Source organism: Centrocercus urophasianus, unplaced genomic scaffold (genome assembly GCF_019232065.1).
Source record: "Centrocercus urophasianus isolate 14NV4802_14NV808 unplaced genomic scaffold, USGS_Curo_1.0 seq_10, whole genome shotgun sequence".
NCBI classification, from domain to species: Eukaryota; Metazoa; Chordata; class Aves; order Galliformes; family Phasianidae; genus Centrocercus; species Centrocercus urophasianus.
In genome coordinates, this window is record NW_024884142.1 from 75194111 (window position 1) to 75209687 (window position 15577).

General features: G+C 40.1%; 1 protein-coding gene across 2 annotated transcripts in view; it reads left to right on the forward strand.

Annotated features, from left to right (window-relative positions):
- The first annotated feature begins 289 nt into the window (after positions 1 to 289).
- DAAM2 (dishevelled associated activator of morphogenesis 2) overlaps positions 290 to 15577 on the forward strand; it is a 189922-nt gene continuing 174634 nt past the window's right edge. Inside the window, exon 1 of one of the 2 annotated variants that reach the window (XM_042830459.1) lies at positions 290 to 311. The gene's annotated coding sequence lies outside the window, so the exon portion shown is untranslated. Of the gene's footprint in view, positions 312 to 444; positions 508 to 15577 lie in introns of those variants that run through there. The other variant, XM_042830450.1, reaches the window with a different exon arrangement.

Consider the following 15577-nt stretch of genomic DNA (forward strand, 5'->3'; position numbering starts at 1 on the left):
GCCGACCATTTCCTCCCTACCCCCCTTGGTGGATTTTTCTATCCAGAAGTGTAAAAATTACAAATTCTGAAGAATTGCAGTCTAGGCTCTACCTAGATAAACTTTTAGACTGTTCATGCCATAAATATCTCTTGGAGGCTGTCTGACGTCAGAGGATTTGGAGAGAGGTTGGTCTGAAACTGAAAACAGCAGCAGTTCCAGTCTCACTGCAATAGCACAGCCAGTGAGGGAAGCAGTGCAGGCGTTTTTTCTATGTGGATTATAGGACTGCAGAATAGGGAGGAACTACACAGACAGAAAGGCATTGCAGTGTAAGTGCAACTGCTGCAGCAACTCTTCTCATATTTTTGGTTGTCTTCAAGATCAAATCCCTGCCAATATTGCTTGTCTTTTTTTTTCTTTCTTTTTTTTTTTTTTTTTTTTTTTTTTTTTTATTCTCGTCTGAGGTCCTGAAGACAGCTTGGCAGCACACAAGATTCAGGTTTGGCTTGATTGTTTCTCTCAAAGGTATGCAGAGGGGCTAACCATGCAGGTTATTGTGCGAGTGTATAAATGAATTGGGGGTACAGGAAATTAAGGAGGTTGAGAAGGAAAGAGAGAAGGAAAGACATATCTCTGGGAGACTATTAAATTAACTAAAATCTATCTCTTTTGTATTCTAGTAGCGAGACAGCAAAATCTCAGATAATTACCAAGAAAAACCCAACTTTCCTAGACCATTTCGCAATGCAGATCTATGTGTTTGTTTTTTTTTTTTTTTTTAACTCTTTAATCCCCTGTGATATTATGCAGCAAACAATTCTTCTTATGGGAAAGACAGGAAGTTTCCTGGCTTCTTGACAGTGTAGTCTTGTCCCACTTTTATTTGCCAGGCTTCTGATGATAACAGATCCTAACATGAGCATGCATTATTGCTTGCAAGTCTGACAAATTTAGTGCCTTGAGCCTGGGGATACCAAGGGTGCTCCAAAGAACCTACTGCTTCTGCAGAGAAAAAGAGAGATTTTTCACATGCAGAAGACAGCTGTAATCGAGTCATATGAGAAGGAGACAGATAATGGAATTAAAGTGACTCTGTGAAAAATCGACTTCTACATACATACAGTGCAAGTCCTAAGGAAAGCTAATGATTTGTAATTTTTTTGTCTTATAATTAAGCCTATTTCATAAGGAGAAGGTGTTATTTGTTTGCACCTAAAATTCTGTGCTTGATTCATGTGATTTACCTTACCTCCTCTCCCACCCTTTCTCACCTGGGTGCTCCCCACTCCAGGAGAGGCGGAAGTTGTTCTGGGAACAGCCTTGGAAGTACAGAATCATAACTGTAGAATGGCTTAGGATGAAAGGGGACCTTAGAGATTATCTACTTTTAACTCCCCTGCCCATAATGTGAAGCATCTGTCCTCTTCAGTAATGTTTTCTCTATCCAGACCCTTGACAGAACCAGCTCATTTCCCCAGATGAATGGAAGAAATTGGTACCTCCTGTGTGAATCCAATGTAGCTAATAAGAGCTAAAAAGCTCTTTGCCAATTAGAGTGTGCTTGATCTGTGCGGGTGCTGGAAGGAGAGATGACGCCCTTGAATATAAACACAATGCTGGACTGAGAAGCAGGAGCTATGTGAGTTGCACAATATAGTGTGCTGAGCTGCTGATAATTGGCTTCAGCCAACAAGCAGTCACAAGAAAGGCTGTTGCAAGTTACTGCTCTGTAAGCTGAGTTGTTTTGGTAATGGAATACGTCTGCAAATACTTTTCCTCCTAAGGGGGTTGGAATAGATTGCAGGGGGAATTAAACAAGAAAGGAGGAGGAGGGAGTTTTTCAGAAGTCACCCCCACAGATGAAATTGAACAGAACTAATTAGCTGTGCTTGAAGTGACTGTAGGGTTGTCCCTTTCCATGACTGAGTGGTTGATATAGCCACTGTGCTGGCTAATGTCATGGGAAAGCCGATGCTACAAGATATTCCACATCTAGACTCCACTGAGGGATGCATACAATGCAAAGCAAGCTAGATTGGGATGGAGGAAAAAGCAACTGTACTGACTGCATCTGTAAGAGTATGTGAGTCAGAAATAGGTTCTGCAGGCATATGCTTTGGAAGTGAAGCCTCTAGACTTGGTTTGGGATTTGGGTTGCCTTATCGTGACATTTCGGAATTCCTTTCCTCTCCCCCATTTATTTCTTATTAGATTTTCTTTCAGTACTGTAACACCTTCCTTTTTGAGAAGCTGCTTTATTTTCTTCACAGCAGCCTAATCATGTTGGCTGGTAATGTGAAGGAACTCAAATGTAATAGTTTTTTGCGAATGTGTTTGCCCCACTAAAAGCTCAAGGGTTGGCACAGCCAAGACAAGTATCTCTGAGTGAAGAACACTTTTTAATTCTGCAGTTGATCTGTTCAAGTGTATTTGCCAGTATAAAAGTAATATATATAGAGTAGGTGAAAGCTAAGAGGAAGGAAAGTAGAACTAAGGAGAAAATTCCAGAAGTGGAGTGCATTAAGCTGACTGGTTCCTTTCTGTTTCAGATTTTTTTTTTCTCTGCCTTGCCATCCCACTAAGCACTGACACTATTTGCAGGGGTTTGAGCTTGGAAGGTCTTTGTGGGCTGTTAGTCACGGCTCAGAGTGAAAGCTACATCTGAGGGGAAGGTGGGAAGAGGACTGGGAGAAGAGCTACTGATTCGTCAGGAGATATATTCAGTGTTTTATAACATAAATACATGGACTGTCACTCAGTATACTTGAGTCTGGATGTAGTCATATCAGCCAGGGAGTGGTTAGTTCTTCAATGGTAGACACTGACCCTAGAACTAAACAGTGTACATGCAATATGTACGGAGCAGATGTCTTTTCAGTTCTGCTTTGCAAAATAGGAAGCAGTTCTGTATTACAGTTTGTGACAATCACAGTGCAGCCTTGAGGTTTTAAAGGTCTATATTATGTGTTCTGAAGTGCTGTCTCATGGTTTCATAGAGCTGAGTAAGCAAATTCTCTGGATAGCTTAGTGGCCTTACCACAAAGTATCACTTGTCTGCTGCTGTTCCTGTTGGTTACTTTGGTTGTGCTCCTCATGTATAAGAGAGATCATTCGGTTCATCTTGAAATCAGTCATAAAAAAATTTCTTACCAAGTCCAGACATGGTGTGCACTGTCTGTATTTTATTGGCAGAGACACGGCTAGAGCTGAAGAGTGTCTTGAAGGTATTTCTCAGATTGTTCTGGTTTTGCTTTATCTTCCATAATACCGTAAAATACCCCCAAGGTCCAGTGGAATTCCAGAAACCTATGTAGTCACTGCAAGCCAGCCATCTGACCTAGCTGTTGAGCAATTGAGGCCCAATTTCCTGACACTTAAAGGGAAGGATGGGTGCATAGTTTGGCTCTCAGTGCTTTAATTGCTGCGAATTTTCAAACCTGGGTCAATCCTATGGAGATCTGACCTTCTCTCTTCTCCTACTCTGCAGCCTCCAGGCAAGCACAGCATATTCCCCAATTAAAACAAAATTGGCTGCTTTGATTATCATAGGATGAAATAATTTTCATGTATGTTCCTGTGGGTTTTTTCATATTGTTGATTGGTGGTGGTGTTGCTCATGGCTTTTTTGTTTTCACCAGCAATACTTTCTAATATCACACTCCTTTTGTTGCATTTCCAGAATATATACTAGCATGCACTAGATGTGATTCATTTCTCATATTTCTGCAATTCCGATTATCAAACAGAAGAAACACCACTACTACTGCTCCGCATATATCAGGCCGAGGACTTGTTTTCTTTAAGCGCTGCATAGATATTATGTTTCATAGTGCCATGTAAACTAGTTAAATGGGAATTATTAGAGTGGTTCTCAGCCAATGTAAATAGGTATGGGGGCTCCTATGCACCCAGGATGAATGTATTCCAATGTAGGATTTGGCCTGGTATCTTCAGTGTAGTAACGAGTGACCTGAGGCTCACATAATGCAAAGCTGCTGTCACTTGCATCTGTGTAAGTTTTTTGTAATTCCATATTGTTCAAAAATCTTATTCTATTATTCAATCTTATTCAGTTATGAGTAGGTTCAAATAGCATCAGAATTTGGTCCAGAGAAACTGAGGCCCAAATTGTGCAAAGCAACCTGTAATTTTGGCTCTTTATTTTTAGTGTCTTGTGAAGACACTTGAAAACTGAGGCAGACAAAATTATAAGCTGCTTTTGAAATGCTAGCTGACTGATTTGGGAAAATCTACATAATGGGTTTGTTTTTTCTCACGTGCTTTTTACAGCACCATAACTCTGTAAAAGTCAGCGAAGTAGCTGGGGTTTCACAGCAGTGGGATTTGCAGAAGAATGTGTCCCATGTTGCCAGAAGCTCCCATGAGCTTTGGTGCATCAGTCCTGTGCTCACATTCCATTTTTCTTGAATATCTGGGATGTACTTTGATTTGATTTGCTGAGAACTGTGTAGCCACATGGCCACAAATACATCACACGCTAAGCAGTGTTGTTGTCAGTGCGGGCTAAAGAATTTTTAGGGCTGTGTGTTAAAACTGTGCCTCATAATGGTCAAGCTGGCTTTTTCCTACAAAGTATTAACCTTATGCTTTTTGTCCTGTTAATATGCTGCCTGGATTTCATGCTATGTGTCAGATCTATGTTTTCAATTATTATTATTATTTTTTTTTTTGTATTTCTACGCTTGAGGTATTGGTTTCTCCAATGATCTTTATGGTGCCAGATGGCATCTCCTAATGGTAGGAGTTTTCTAGACTTGGAACAACATGGGATAACAAATCTGACCAGGAGAAACTCGTGTTTTTTGGATTTGGTAGAAAATTTAATCTGAGAGTACTGGAGTCTTATACCAGTGATAAGGTTTCTCTGGATTTAAGAATTAGAGAGGCTGAAGGTGGAAAAAGGGAAGTAGATAAGAATGGGGTGAAATGGAATTTAAGGAGTGGGAGCTGGACATCATAATGATGTGTTTAGACTGCAGGAAAATGGAAGGAGATTTAACCTCAAGAAACTAGGAAAAATTTGGCAGTAAGGGAAGAATAGGCTCCCTCCCTGAATAACAAGTGCTTGCACACTTCCCAGTTTTGCTGACTACGAAGTATTAATCACTGCAGTTGATATTTCTGCTTATGAGCTCTAAAGTTCACATTCGCTTTTGTTCAGCGTATTTTCCTCTTATTGTGTCCAAAGCTGGATTAAATGCTGGCAGTGTATGTGCCAGTCCAGCTATTTCTTCGAGTGTGGGCAAAACTGAGCTGTGAGACCCAAAAGCTCTTCCCTATCTCTTTGGTATATTACCTTTTTTTTTTTTTTTTTTTTTTAAGAAGGTATAAAAAAAGGAAACGTTCTTACTCCTATGGCTTTTATTATTCCAAGTATTAAACAAACCTGATTAGAGGGGCACTGTATTTTTTTTGCTACTTAAAAAAAACTGAATAAATGAGCCACAAAGTCTTAAGAGAAACTGCACAGTACTCAGTAGGAAAATAGTCATTTTAGAAGAAAATCAGATCCATTTTCACCCTTCAAGATCTGACCAGAAGATGAGTTCCCAGGGAGTTTTCATAAACTTAATACAAAAACACACACACAATATGGGGAAAAAGAACATTTCTACCAATGAGCACCTTCAGAGTTGGGTTTGATTGCAAAGAAGTCATGCAACACTACATTTTAAGGCTCTAATGTCATGTGGTAATGCTCTCTTCTCCCAAGACAAAGCTATGGGAAGAGATGAAAAACCTTAGGGAATGTGTCCATTAGTCGCTATTAAATATGATAAACTGGCTGTATTCCCATCTTCTAGTCCTAAACAACTAAGAGAACTGAGCAGGAGTAGGATCATACTATATATGGTATTTTGGTTTGCTTTTACTAACTATTTGCAGCTGGCTGTTGTTTGGAGATAAAGTACTGGTTTAAATGGACATCAGGTCTTACTAGTTGTAGTCAATTTCTATATTCTTGTGGTTTCCAAGAGACACAACACTGTGAAGATCCTCTGACATTTCAGCTGCTGTAAGAGTAAGAAACAGTCATCTCCCTAAGATATGGGCTGAGGAAACTGACCAGGTATGTATAAATCTTCACAAACTTGTTCAAACATCTGAATCCTTTAAATGTCAAGAATGATCATGGAGAAATTATACCTTCATTTGCAATACTGTCTCAATCTTCTTGTCAGTTAAAGAAAGTGACTCTCTCTGTCTCCCAGTTCAAATCTGGATTACAAACATCAATTTTTTGTACAAGGGATTTCACTGGCTCTTTCATTTACTTTTCAAGTAATTTTTAGAAATGTTTTGAATTTTAAGGCCAGTGTTTAAGGCCAGGTTGGACGGGGTCCTGGGCAACCTGATCTGAATGTGTGTGTTTGGTGGCCCTGCTAGGCAGGGGGGTTGGAACTACATGATCCTTGAGGTCCCTTCCAACCCGGGTGATTCTGTGATTCTGTGTGATTCTGTGAATTTTCTCTTGAGCTTAAAATATTTCTGTAAATTTTTATATTTCATGAAGTGTACTCATCAACTGCATGATTGTTGCTGTTGTTTTCATAATTAACAAATATTTTGGGTGCTTCTATTTTCCAGGAAAGCTCAGGGCTTTAAAAAAAATTTTTTTTTGAAGGCTGTTTTTAGATGTTTCAGGCTGGTCTTGAAAAATCATTAATCTAGTTGCACGCTCTTGGTCCTACACTGTCATCTGTTTTCTCTCAAAGCTGTGACAGAAATATGTGGGAATTCCATGTTGCTCTGTATCAGCCTGCCAATTCTCCTAATTTCCTTGTCACAGAAAGCAACTTTTTCAAGATGGAATGAAACTACTGTAGAGCTCTATAAGTATCCTTGCATATATCTGTTCATGTGCAGAAATTTCCTGGACAATTCTAATGCGTAGCATGATGTAACTTGGTTTCCGTCTAACACAAAGATATTTTGTTCCCTAAAAATGTTGTAACAGTCTAATCCCTCTCTGTAAATATGCAGTCGATAAATCTTCAGCCATAGCACTTTTACTTTCCGTTGATTTAAGTTCAAGCCCTTGAATGCAGTGGGTATGGTATACTCATTGGCCAAATTGTTTCTTACAGAGGTGTAGCAATCTCCTATTTAGCCATTAGGGGTTAAACCAAGAGAACGTATTCTTGCCTGCGGTCTTCTACTACAATGCTACGTGAGGACACAGGAAAGAGATTTTATAATGTTAGCAATTTATTCTTTGCATTCAGCACTTTCCTTTGGAAAATTTCAGAGCTATTAGTGGATTTAGCTCTCTGTGAAACTGAGGCACTGCCTATTCAGATGCCTGCAACTTGACAGGAGTATGTACTACCATCTACATACTCTCTTTGCACATACGTTGAAGTTTGACAAAGTCATGGCAGTTATACTCTTATGACAGTGCCTTTATCTTTTCTTTTGTCTCCTGCCTTGTTGGAAAGTCATATATTGAAAAAGTTATACTTTTTCCAGAGTGCAAATTGACCACTGAATTGCAATAGTTGGAAGGGATCTTGAGATCATTGATACCACCTTCCCCGCTAATGCAGGTACATGCAATAGGTGCACAGATAGGCATCCAGAGAGATTTGGAATATCTTTATAGAAGGAGAATCCACATTCTCTCTGGACAGCCTGTTCTGATGCTCTGTCACCCTTACCATAAAGTTCCTCCACAGGTTTGTATGGAACTTCCTGTGTTCAAGTTTCAGGCCATTGTTTCTTGTCCTATCACTAAGAAAAGCCTGGCCCTGCTCATTTGCCTGCTATCTCCCTTTAGATGTTTATAAACAGTAATCAGCTCTCCTCTTAGTCTTCTTTTCCCCAGACTTAAGATGGTCTTTCTGTGTAAGAGAGATGCCTCAGGCCCTTTATCATCATCATCCATGTGCCTGGACTCCTTCCAGGAGATACCTGTCTTTCTTGCACTTGGAAGTCCAGAATTGGACACAGAGTTCTAAACGTGGCCTCACCAGGGCAGAGTAGAGGGGGAAGATTGCCTCTCTCAAACTGCTGGCCATGTTCTTTTTAATGTATCCCAGGGTACCATCCCCCTACTGCAGAGGATGTTTGCCTCCCTTTGTTTCTCACTCCCTCATTTCTATGCTTCCCAATGCATCTAGTCATAATCTTTAATTCTATTTTTCTCTCCATCCTTCAGTTAGGATTTTTGCCTGCATTAAGGATATAGAATCACTTCTAAGAAGTGATCACTTCTAAGAGATCTGCCCTAACTAGGTGGAATGAATTTGTTTGATTTAGCAGCACAAAACAGTAGATAGGATTTGTCAGGATATTGTTCTTCCTTACAAATGTTGTCAGGAATGGGGCCATCAGTTAGAGCAGACAGTCTTGGTTTTCTCTCTGAGTCATTGGCCATTAAGTTGGGATGCCTGGACTGTGAGTACCCTGCTTAAATCCATTTGGCAGAATCCTGACCCCCTCCAGGCAGGTGACCCCATCAGCATCTGCACAACAGATGAAAGAAAGCAAGATCTTGACCAAACATGAGGGGACTTTAGTCCTTTGCTACTTTAGCAGCCGTATATACAGCGGGAACCAATTAAACTGTTTCTAACAGCTGAATGCACAGACAGACAGTTGGTTTTGTTCTAGCCTGTGCTCTGATCTGTCAGCATCCTCCTGCACTGCTATACAGGGAGAGAGTAATAACCATGCTAGGGCCCTGCCAATATGAACTGTCTTCCAACTGTGCCCTACTGAGATATGAACTTGCCCTCCTTGCTTGTTTCATACTTTTACTGCCCTAAGGGTCAGGCATCCCAATGAGTGAATTTCTCTGGCTCAGTCGTAGAGGCCCCAAAATGTGTTGCCAATGACAGAAGTACAAAGGTTGACCTTAGTCTTTCATCATCAGCAGGATTCAGGCAGCCTATGTGAGTGTTTCTAAGTCTTTGGCATTCACCATTACTAAGTTATAGGGAGAAAAACAGATGCATTTTCTGACTAGGTGAAATTTTCCTGGGGGGACCCATGAAGTGTTTTCCAGCTGTGTTTGGGCTTATCTAGAATAGTTTCACGTACCTGCTGGGGGACACGCGTTAAGCTATAAATGTCCAACTGTGCTCTTTGTGACAAATTTTATGTTCAAACAGAGGCAAAAATTAGCAACTCCTCACTGCCTCATCCTCTGCTTACTTACGGTGCTGATGTTTACTGTGCTCACATCTATTAGGACATCTCCAGGGGCCCATACTCTTTCTGATTTTCACATCTGTTGGTGTAGCTAAACTACTGTGAAATGGGAGCCTTATCTAGAAAAAAGCGTACTGTAAATACAAACTGAAGGTGACCTAATATAACATGTTAACATTTTTATATGGTGTCATTGCACTTTTCATAAAAAGCAGTTTAAGAATGCTGCTTCATCAGACTTGAAAGTTAATTATTCAATTACTAGTCTTTATTTTTGCACAATCTATTGACAGATATCTGAAGAACCAGACTTGAATCTTCACCTACAGTTCATATTACATACGCATCAATATTTTTTGTTTTTGCTTTCAGATAAAAGACTATCATTTGTTTTTTTATGTATGTGTTTTTATTCAGACAGCATGAATATTCAGAATGGACTAAATTATGATCATATCATAGGTCAAAGATCAGAGAGGTGATACTTTGCCTTTAAACAATGAAATGCATTATGCAGCCTCGTTGTCAGCTGCTTTGAGCTCAGTGAAAAGAGTTGTCTCACTTTAAACTACAAAATTATTTTGCTTCTCACTATTCACTTGAAAAATCCTATGTTAGTATGTGATGCTACTGGGATAAAAGCGCCGTGGAGTCTGCTGGACTGCATGTCTGTTATGTGGTGTCTGTGCCTGTAGGAAACAGGATGCGATGACCTTGTAGTCCTATGAATGCACATGACACAGAATCCAATTGACCATCCTACAGCCTGTGGTGACATGGGAGTGCAGCAAATTAAAATGGAAGCAGATGGTGAAAAAGCCTCCTCTGTGTTTTGCCTTCTCTTTTCTTTCAGGGGTGTTGCCTCAAGTCTTTGATCCAAATAGCTTGCTGAAGAAGCGTGTCTCTGAGCTATGATGAAGCAGCACTGGGGTTGCTGTGAATTCTTTTGCTCTCTCAAGAATAAACTTAATTCACAAGGAAGCTAGAGGGCGCTTAGCAATTTGGTCCCAGACTTGAGGACAGCAATTCCAGAGAAATGGGAAATACTTTCAGATTTCAATGAAAAATACCCCTGTTTTAATCTGTAGCTTGCTTCTGCAGGATGGCCGCTGCTATTAATTGCCATTGGCTGTTTGCACGTGTTAGGATATGTGCTTTCCCATGTGTTCACTATTTATCTACATATCAACCTGTTTTGTTTTTTTAATGGAACAGCCTGCATGACTGTGTGAGTTGTATTTTTTAGGTTTCCTGTTTAAACTGTGTGACCCTAAGTCCATGAGCTTCTGTAGTTGCATTTGGACTTCTAAAGCTGAATTTATCACTGAAGTTTTAGAGCCTTGTTTCTAGAGCCTTATTTGTGGCTTATACACTCTGTACCTTGTGATGCTGAAAGGATGGGAAATGATGGGCCCTGTAGACACAGTGAAGCTCTCCCTCTCCCTCCAATATAAATAAATAAATAAATAGCAGTTTCCCCAGTTCTGTGATACTCAGAAACAGTTTAAATAATCCCTGTGTAGCAGAAGATGCTGTGCTGGACTCGTTTATCACCTGGGCTCCAATTATTTTCAGAGTGTCTCATGACATGAACCTTTGGGTTCACAGTCTGTTGTACAGCTCCTAAACAAATGCACTGAAGCTTGAGTTTGTTCATTGGCCAGTGTGTATGCTTCTTGAAACACCAACTTTTACATATTCACTGAGGAAAGACACAGTAATCACTGTATTATATTAGTGTCTTCATATCTGACACACCCAGTGATTTGTTTGCAGACTTTCCCACACCCTCAGAGTTGCCACTTCTTAGTTTGGGTCATTTTTACCATGGCTGTGTCAGATGTCATTTTCCCTCCAGATATTTTTGGGTGTAGCTGATTGCAGCAAGGAGGGAGGATAAGAGAAGTCTGCTTCTTGGAGGATGATATGCAGCTCACCTGAGTTACATAATTAGAGAGTATTAGAACGTTTTTCTGCTTATGGTGTGCTTTTTTTTTTTTTTGTTTGACTTTTTTCCTCACCATATGCTTCCTATCTGTACACTCACAACTATTCTTTCCTTTTGTTCTTCTTCCTTTACCTGTGAAACATGATAGTCCTGAGAATCCGAAATGTGTCTAACCAGAACTCATCTCACTGAGTCACTGGGCTAATGCAGGCCTTTCATTTTATTATTGCAATTAGGTGTAAGTAGGAAGATTTCATTGTACTCCTATTTCATCAGGTCTGTCTGCCATGTCAAGGAGTCTAAGTGGTTTTGTTTATTAGTATTTTTGATTTTATGCTTTGTTTGGACTATGCAGCTATAGGAGGTCTCCTGCTGGCAAATGATGTCACAAAGCTGACTAAGTGGCCCCTTGTCTTGCCTGCTCTGCTAACTGTGCTGAGCCAAGTAACATCTGTCAGAGCATACGCAAGCATAGAAGGGAAGGGAGGACTTTGTTTACTCAGGCAAACAAATGAGCTGTAGATGAGAGCTGCTCTGCTCTTTGCCCATTAATTACAGGCTGCACATTTCTCAAGTTCTAAAAGCTAAGCAAGCTTCACCTTGCTTAATACTTGGACAAGAGACCAAAGTCTATAGGAAGCAATACTGATTGTTTAAAGGCATATATGAAGTTTGATGCAGGTTTAAGACTGAAATCTGAGGAACTTGATATCAATATGGCATAAAAGTTTCTTGCCTGTGTTCCACATAGCACTAAACTAGTCATTTTTAAGGTAAGGATTCAAGGGTTTAGAGTATTAGGTTACAAGTTACATAGTGAATTAACGATTTTGGTCAGTACTTTTACTTTTTACAGTACAGTAAAATGTGTGATTCTCAGATACTTGTCATGAGGCACTCCATGAATGGGAAACTATCTAATATAACTGCCTTGAATTTCTGGTTTCTGTTGGTTTTCTGGCTACTTGTTTCTGACCCCCTGCAGGCTCTTAAGGCCATTAACAAACTGTCCCCTTAACAAAAAAAAAAAAAAAAAAAAAAAAAAAGTTCTGAATGATCCCTTAGACTCCACCACTCTGGGAGTGTGGTTACAGCAGGCCAGTGTAACATACCACGTTTATGTAGATACTCCTTAGCAGCAGATCCTTCACTATTTATCTTCAAATTTTGTATAATCTGTGATGAGATCCAGAATACCTCTGCTGTAGCAGACATTGGCTTTTCCTTCTAGAGCCTGGGTTTTCAGAATTCTTCAGTATCCACATCATCAGCTGACTTCAAAAGGAGTTGTGGGTGGTGCAGAGGCATTCAGTCTCTTGCCCAAGGTCACAGCGACAGCCAGGATCAGAGCTTTGTGGAGCATTTCCGGGCTCCAAGTAAATAAATGAACATGACAAATTGATAGAAACTTCTAAGCTGAGTGGATGGGACTTGTATTTCTTAAATAAGATTTAAACAGCTACGCTTTCGTAACAGCAGCTATCAGTACCTGTGCAGCAGCAGTAACTACCAGCAGAGTAGGGGCTATTATCTGCAGATGACATCATCTTTTCCACTGTAATGATTGTTTTTAAAATACAACAGCTTGGGAATTGCTCGGAATGTCCCTTCATATGTTGGCTTGGCACTAGCCTATGCAGCAGTGGGGTGAGGCAGTGCTTCTTGGTTACTTTCCTGAGATTTTACCAACTGTCATTCCTGTGTGGTGCAAGGGATGCAGCAAGCCCTGCTTTTTCATATCCACTGCACTAAGATTAAGGTTGTCTGGAAAACTCTAAAGCTATAGAATGCAGCATGTTGGAGTAGGGCCTCAGAACCATCCTTTCTTATGTATCACTGAATGTGCTAGGGAGTTCTGGCTATACCTTTGCAGAAGTATAGGAGTTCCCAAGTTTTCCACAGCATGCTCCAGTGATCCAGGTGCAGTGAGCAGTATGAAACCCCCACATACTTCAGGAATAATGTAGGCTAGGTTTTCATACGGTGTTGCAATTCATCTAGTGTTGATTTAAGAAATGAAACAGAATCAGGACTGCAGAAATGGACTAAATATTTTTCTCATTTAGCTGAGTGTCTAAGCGCTAGGCCCTAAGACGAGCTCACACAAAGGCATCTGGCATTGACTCTGAGTCAGGTACTATTATCCCTCTTTTAGAGAGTCAGAAACAAGAATTGGCTTGCCCATGCCCACACAGAAATGCACAGCCAGAGTCAGCGTTAAAACTTGGTTACTCAGAGGCACTCAGATGTGCAGCACGTACCACACTTCTTCCCACACTGCCTTCTATAAAGTAGGTACATTTCTCAGTGGTCAGGTACAAATTCTTTGATCTTTTGCTGTATTTTGCGTTTTCTCTCTTTTTGCGTAATTTTCTTTTTAATTGTAAATACAGCTCCTTGAGTCTGCAGTAGTTTGTATCTTGTACAAGGTTGTAAAACGTTCTATTGTTGATGCTCCTGGATAAAATTGTGTGAGATGTACCAGTGAGAGAGAACATATGAGAGTTCCAGAAGTGGCAAAAAAGTTTTTTCTTTGTAATAGCAATGCACAATGCTGAAAATGAGAGAACAATCAATTTGAGGGAAAACAGTAAGTTCTAAAAGGTCTAGAAACATTAGGTTCATGCTGAGCTTGAGTCGTTGGTAGGTTTTTGAATACCTTTGCCTCTCCCTAGATTCTGGGCACAACTATTTGCATCAACCTCCCTATGGCTCGGAGCGGGATCTCCAGGCTCCTTCTTTTAAAGCCTTTGGTATTTACATAACCCTGCAATTGTAGCAATGCAAAATGTGGCTCTGGTTACAATAACATGGGTTTAGGGAACGCTGAGAAAGATTGTAGTGCTAAGGCATAAAAGCAAAACAAAACAAAACCCTACATGCTGTTTTAATTTTCAGCAGCCACGTGAGAACTGTCCTCCAGTTCCTAGCTATAAATACATTTCTGCCATCACAAGAGGACAAAAAAAAAAAAAAAAAAAAGGAAAAAAAGAAAAACCAACAAAAATAAATATAAACAATTCTCATTCTTCCCCAAATTTTCTTAAGGTTATGAAATAAAGGGAAGTGAATATTTCAAAAGCAGAGTGTGTCTGTGCTGAGGAATGCCAAATTAGTACTCAAGGGGGTTGATATTTGCAACAAGTGAAGAAATTTGGCTTTAAGCCGATCTTTCCTTCTCCACCAGCTGTTTTGAGAAAATCACTTAGGACTGCCTATGGATAATATGCCAGGCAATGCTTCTTAAACCCCAGGGTACACTGTCCCACTGTCAGCTGAGGCAGAAACTTTGAGATGAATGAGGACTACACAGAAGCATGCCTGCTGCTTGTTCTTGTCAAATGTTATGTGTTGTGTCAGGAAGATGGGACTTGGTGCCAGGGTTTTTCTACTTTTCCAGTAACTTGGGGTTGGGCCTGCAGCTTACTCTTTTGAAGGCATTGCAGAATTAATGGAAACGTTCTTCATGCCATTTCCCCAGCTTTGAGCTGGAGGCATTTTATTTATTAGACATAATGTGAAAGACAGGATGGATAGAAGGCTGTATAAGGTATTATACATATGTTGTAGAACTGGGAGGAGTTTTGCTGCACTGACTCTCTAACCAGGAAAAAAAAAATCACTTCCACATGAGTGGTAAAAATAAAAAGTAGCTGGGGTCTACAGTGCATCTGCTTTCCAGAAACCATACCAATACTGAAAGCTGGAAAGACAAAGCTTTCTGGAAGATACTGGTGTTCTTGGAACAAGGCCTGCAGTGCTGCTGGGAAGTGTGAAATCTGGTCATTTCAGGGAGTAACGCTTCCAGTTAGAATGCTCTGGTCCTTACAGTGCAGTGACCAGCAGAGCATTCTGACTTCAATAATAGAAAGAAAGACGGAAGCTGGTGAGGTTAAAGTTAAAATAATAATTATTTTTTACTGTACAGATGTTTTAGAAACAAATAAAAGCCAAGTCAGAAAAAGACAGAAAATGTAGTATGTGAGTACCACTGTATAAACAGCAAGTGGTGTGTACTTCTGCTGGTACAGCAAGGCCTACCTGCAGACAACAAAGAGCATTTCTAATTGGCCTCATTTGACTCAATGGGGAGTTAGGCAAGAGAAAACAACGTTGCAGCATAAAAAGAGCAGGCACTAGGTTTCACTGCTTGTTGAGGAATACAGACAACATACTCCTCAATAACACATGCTGAGTACAAAAGGCAATGTACGATGCTGTACAATTATTTTCACTGCTCTATTTTACAGTCAGTTTTCCATTGCATTGTCACATTCAAAATCATAACTTTTCAAATTCATTACAATTGAGCTGGGGATGAACAAATAACAACGTGCTTTCTAAAGAAAACTCTTTGTGCCTGTTTGAAAAATTATCCCCAAGAACCTATGTAATTTTTCTGTAGTATCATGGAATCAAGGTGAGAAGTGGATAGAAAATCTTGACATCTTTACTTCCTCATGTTTAATCTCG